Source organism: Manis pentadactyla, chromosome 10 (assembly GCF_030020395.1).
Source record: "Manis pentadactyla isolate mManPen7 chromosome 10, mManPen7.hap1, whole genome shotgun sequence".
Lineage (NCBI taxonomy): Eukaryota > Metazoa > Chordata > Mammalia > Pholidota > Manidae > Manis > Manis pentadactyla.
Genome location: NC_080028.1, coordinates 106,688,796 through 106,694,354, shown reverse-complemented (window position 1 = coordinate 106,694,354; position 5,559 = coordinate 106,688,796). Strand labels below are relative to the sequence as shown.

General features: G+C 40.6%; 1 long non-coding RNA gene across 1 annotated transcript; it reads right to left on the bottom strand.

The window, feature by feature from the left end:
• Window positions 1–2,323: 2,323 nt before the first annotated feature.
• Window positions 2,324–5,355, bottom strand: LOC130685158 (uncharacterized). The gene is made up of 3 exons (XR_008999535.1): window positions 5,252–5,355; window positions 2,846–3,001; window positions 2,324–2,435 (listed from the first exon to the last, which is right to left on the bottom strand). It is a non-coding gene; the product is annotated as an uncharacterized LOC130685158 (long non-coding RNA).
• Between the last annotated feature and the right edge of the window lie 204 nt (window positions 5,356–5,559).

The following is a 5,559-nucleotide window of genomic DNA, read 5'->3' as shown; positions in this document are numbered from 1 at the left end:
ACCAGCTGCTTGATATTGGAAAAATTAAAGAACATTAATGATTTCTTAAAAATTCATATAGCTCTTTGAGCTATATTACTCCTCAAATGCCAAAACTTCTCTCTGCTCCTTTCCAATCCTGGTCTCCACCAGATAAGTTAAATGATGTAAAGATGGTTTCTGAACCATTCACACATTGTACCAGGTTACTCAGTATATGCAAAATTTATAGGGCTATACATCATAATTTAAAAAATCAAATTATAGCCCTTAAAGGAATTTATTATTAAAAATAATTCAGTGTCAATTGTATTGTAAAGTTATTTTAAGTGAATCAAGGAACTTACTACTTAAATATATTCAAACATACTCCAAAGTGAATCTTTGGAAATTTAAAATAATAATAAAAGAATGAATTTGTTTTATTATGCAAGATTTAGAGAAGTAAACTACTAAATTATTTAGAATATTAATTGGAGAATTCTTTGCAAATTGCAAATACTGTATTTGAAGAGCTTTTCTCTTCTAGAAACACTAAGCCTCTCCTGCTTCTATGGAACTGTTCTGATGGGGAAAGAACCATGTGGTTTCAAACCCTGAGGAGACTTCAGGGCTTCTCCTCCTCCTGCTGATGTGGCCTTGCACACCCCAGCAGCTTTCACTAATTAGCCCTCCGAAGAAAGGAAAAGGCTGTAGCCTCCCAGAGGTCAATTACAAACCTTGGTTAGGACTGCGGCATCTGCTGAACCCCATCAATTCTCCAGGCTGCTTAAACATTACAAAAAAAAAAAAATCATGACACTGAATTATAAGTGGTTTTTAGCTTGGAAAGTGTGGGGATGCTAATGTGATCGTTGGATAGCTGTTATCACAGAATTACAGAACTTGCAAGTTCTGTAAGTATGATTAGATGCATACAGTGCAAAATTAAGAGAGACAAGGTCAAAATCACTATTTGCTGAAAGAAAGACAAAGGAATTCTTGGTTATGTGTTGTTTGGGGCATTTAAATAGAACTTGACATGCAATTACAGAATATTGCAATAAACTTTTACATTAGGAGAGTAAGGTGGTAAGCTCGTACTATCTTCTAAAGCAATATATGAAACACTATAAAATGAACCATATCCTGCTGGTTGAGAAGAAAGCTTTTGAAACACCTTGAGAACCTCTGCAAATAATTGTGTAACTAGCAGAGATTATGTAGAGAAAGCCTCCAGTGAAGATTAATTTCAAGATGTTCTGGGATGGATTTTCAAGTGATCACACACTGGTAAATGTAGAAGTGAGAACTGTTAGAGTGCCATTTCAGCTATCTTTGATTAAATTACAAGCAAAAGTTGTGTACAAATTAGACGTAAGTACACATTTTGCAGACACATGGCCTACCTCCAAACCCTACTGAGTAAATGAGAATAGTTAAAGTAAATGTCATTTGGAGGGAAAAAAATAGTTGGAAGAGTTTTCTACTCTGAAAACAAATGAAGACATTGACAAAATAATTCACACATAGCTCAAATGCATACAACACTTTATAGATGGTATAAATCTCTTAATTTCAATGATACTCAGGTCTTCAATTGCATTATAAAATGCAGTGAGCCATTCATTTCAGAAAGTCTCAATGGATAAGCCATCTTAAATGATCTGGGACATCATAAAAGCCCAGGAAGATTTTACCTTTGGCCCAATATTTAAAAGTATTAGTTGTGGAATGAGGAAGGTTTCATAAAGGAAACTGGGACTGTATTGTTTTTGGCAATTTAGAACAAATGCTCAAAAAATGTTTTGACTTGGAGCTCTTTCCCCACCATTCAAGGAGCTTCACAATATGGTCCCAGCCTACTTCTCCAATTCTGTTTACCTATATGTGCCCTGCACCCTAAGGAATTGTGTACTGTCTGTTGTACATACCCTCCATGCGTTTGCTTAGGAACAGTTCATTGCCTATTGCTCCATGTCCAACCTGCTAATTAAGATCCAGCTCAAATGCCCCTCCACCAGGAGTTTCCAATGGATCATCTCCAGCTACTCCTGGTGGCTTAACACTTTCCACCTTGTTTAATAGTTATTTGTGAGCACATCTTACCTTCTTGCTCTAGACTTCTTGAGGGTAGGGTCTTTCTGTCATTGACCTTCCCAAGCTTTTAAGTAACTATAACAGTAATTGCATAAAGAGAACCCCTCATAACTAGGTACTAAGTGAACTGCAAATGTTTCATTTGTCCCTTACTGAATTAGTTATTTGTTGCTGCATAAAAAATTGCCACAAAACTTAGCAGCTTAAATTAACACCCATTTATTAATTTCAGTTTCTTGACTCAGGAATCCTGGCTTTGCTTTGCTGGGTCCTTTAAGGGAGAGCCTCTCACAGGACTGGAGTTAACCGTGATTCCAGACATCATCTGAAAGGCTGACTGGGGACACTGCCGGGCTTGGAGCCTCAGTTCCGGCTGTCTGTTGGATACAGACTCCTATAGTTTCTTGCCACATGGACTTCTCTAATGTGAAAGTTTGTTTCATGAAAGTATATGAGCCAAAAAGGCAAAAGAGAGAATGTGCTAGCAATATGGAAGTCACACTCTTATGGAATGAAACCAACATCCCATCTTTGCCATATTCTACTGGCTAGAATAAGTCATGGGTCCCATTCACACTCTAGTGGTGAGGATAACACAACAGTCTAAATCCAGGAGGTGGGGGCCACGGGGACCACGGTAGGTGCTGCCCATCCCACTGACTGAAAGGTTCTCTGCACACCAGGCACTCTAAGAGTTCTTTGCCAGTCCTCACACAATAGCTTGCCTCATATCAGACTTCTGAGCTTACAATCTTATCAATGCTTTGAGGTCCAGATCAAATGCTACCTTTTTGCCAGTCTTCTTTGATTCCACATGCTGAGGTTAATTCTTCCTTTCATTATAAACCCATAATACTTTGTATCCTTTTTTATGGCTCATGTTTCATTTTGAATTCACCAGGATAAATATGTCAGTCCAGCTTTACCTGACATAATTGTTGTCCTACAGATAAGGGAGAAAACATACAACATCACGATTAGCAGACTTACTTACTAAAGGCTAGAAGCAGGCAGGCAAATAGTAATATAGCTTGAGTGAAAAACAATAGATAATGGGAGACAGGTTTCAGATAACCCACCAGAGCTGAATGTATATTGCCATTTATTTTTCTCAGAAAATTTAGGATTGAAGTAATAACCCAAAAGGGACATCTAACACAGTGCCTGGCACACAGGGGGAGTTCAATCAATGGCTGATGCCTTCCTTTTAACTTTTTCACTTTTCTTTTCCCTCTTCCCAACATCCCCTTCCCCCTCAATACACACACACACTGTGAAAATGCTGCTTTAATTACAATACCAGGATTTGTTAAATAATTTATTTAATTATTCAGTAAGATGTCAAACAATTACTGAGCATCTTTTATTGCCAGGCATTATTCTAGACATTTGGGATATAGCAGTGAGCAAATTAGAAAGAGTATCTTCTTACAGTGAAGCTTGCATTTTAGTAAAGAGAGACGTGAACACGTAGTAACCAATTGTGTCAGAGAGTGTCAAGGACTATGAAGAAAAATAAAGTGGGTAGGGGGATAGAATGAAGAGGAGGGATATACAGGGTGATAATATAATATGGCATTTAAGTATAAACCAAAAGGAAGTGAAGGCTTGAGCCACGTAAATATCTGGAGGAAGAGAGTTCCCAGAGGAGGGAAGAGCACATACAAAAACCTGTGGTGGGAGTGTGATTGGTGCTGCAGGAACAGCAGGGAAGCCAGCAGAGCTAGAATAGAATAATCCAGGGGAAAATGGTAAGAGATGAGGTTAGACAGGCAGCTTGAAGGTAAAGAACTGGGTGGTGGAGCAGATCACGTAGACCCTGTAGCTCACAGTCAAGAAGATGGGGAGCCATTGGAGGGTTTTCAGTGCAATAATGTGGTCTGACAAATATTTCTGCGGATCACCCTAGTAATATAATGAGGCAGAGATGGAAGGAAAGGCCTGTTAATAGGCACTGCAACAGCCCCAGTGAAAGGTGAGGCAAGTTTGAGGCAGAAGCAACAGCATTGGCTGACTGACTGGATATGGGCTGTAAGAGAAAAGGAGTAGAAGGTGAGCCCGAGATATTTCTGGCCTAGATGACTGAAGAATGGTGTTATTGGAGATAGGGAAGATATTGGGAGGAACTGTTTCTGCATGGGGGAGAATCAATAGCTCAGTTTGGGGCACAGTAAGGTTGAGATGTGGAAAGTTAGTTTTATGGAGTTCAGAAGAGAGGTTGTGCTCTGAAGATATAGATTTGGGGGTCATCAGCATGTGGATAGTATCTAAGAGATCAACCAGGGACAAAATGGGGACAGAGAAGAGACGAGGTGGTAGGGCTGCCCCGCAGCTCCCCAGTCATGAGAAGGCCTTGTTCATCCACAGCGGTGAGTCCTGGGCCACTGATGGTTGGGCAGAGATGCAAGCTTCATGTATTTGTTCTCCGGAGGAGACGGGCTCACTGCCCATTTGATCTGCTGATGGGTGGCACTTTCTCCTGGAAGAGTAGAAGCAGAGTGGGGTGGGAAAGAGCCTGAGGCCAAAGCCTGCACAGAGGGGCCAGGAAAGGAGGATTATGCTGATGCGGTAAGATCTGTACAAAGATCAGTCTCAGGGGCCGGGACCTCATACAGGATGGCTGAAGTGGGAAGGACTCCCTGTCGGTCCCTTAGGGCAAAAGGGCTGCCTTCCCAGCTGAACTTCTAAATCTGCATTTTTTAATGGTAGTATTTCAGAGAACTAAAAATTGTAGACAAAAAAAAAAAAAAAAAAGGTTAAAATAGCAGAATAAGAAATAAGAGAGAGCAGTTAAATAAAGATTAAATGTTACTGGAAACTAGGTTAAATAATTAACCCCTTGTCCACTCCACCCCCCAAAAAGAAAAAATGAATAAAAGCAAAGCAGAAGGCAGCAAGCAAACCATGAGCTAACAACAATTAACATAAAATAAAATTTAAAACTAAAGGTCAGAGAGAATAAAAGAATAACCCAAACAAGCTAAAGTGATTTACAAAAAGGAAATAAAGTAAACACTGATTTCAAAGCCAGGAGGTTAGCTAATCAAAACAGCTGAATTAAACAAACAGTAGAACGAGTTGCAAAGATCAGCCCTGGAGAGCCCCTTCAGCCAAGGCCAGAGGCCCGCAGCACACTTCCTGCACAGCCCGGGGCTCAGGAGCTGCCCGCTGGGCAGAGCGACTGTCTCCAGACCTCCTTTGTCTAGCTCCTGGCATCTTTTCTTCTGGGTTCTGTAGCTCCTGGAGGCTGGCACAGCCGTGTGCCTCTGGCGGCCGTCTCTGTTGGTTGTGTCTCCACCCTCGGGCTGCAGCTAATGGAGGCGGGGCGACCACCTGACTCAAGTCGGATCAGTCTCCTTCCTAGCAATCTGGGTTTGTGACTGAGACCCACTCAGTCAGGGCTGGCTTCTTTAATAATAGTAATATTAACAACAGTAATAGTAATTAATATTTAATGAAGATTTATATGCTAGAGATTGTTCTTTAAGTATGTTTTCTGGT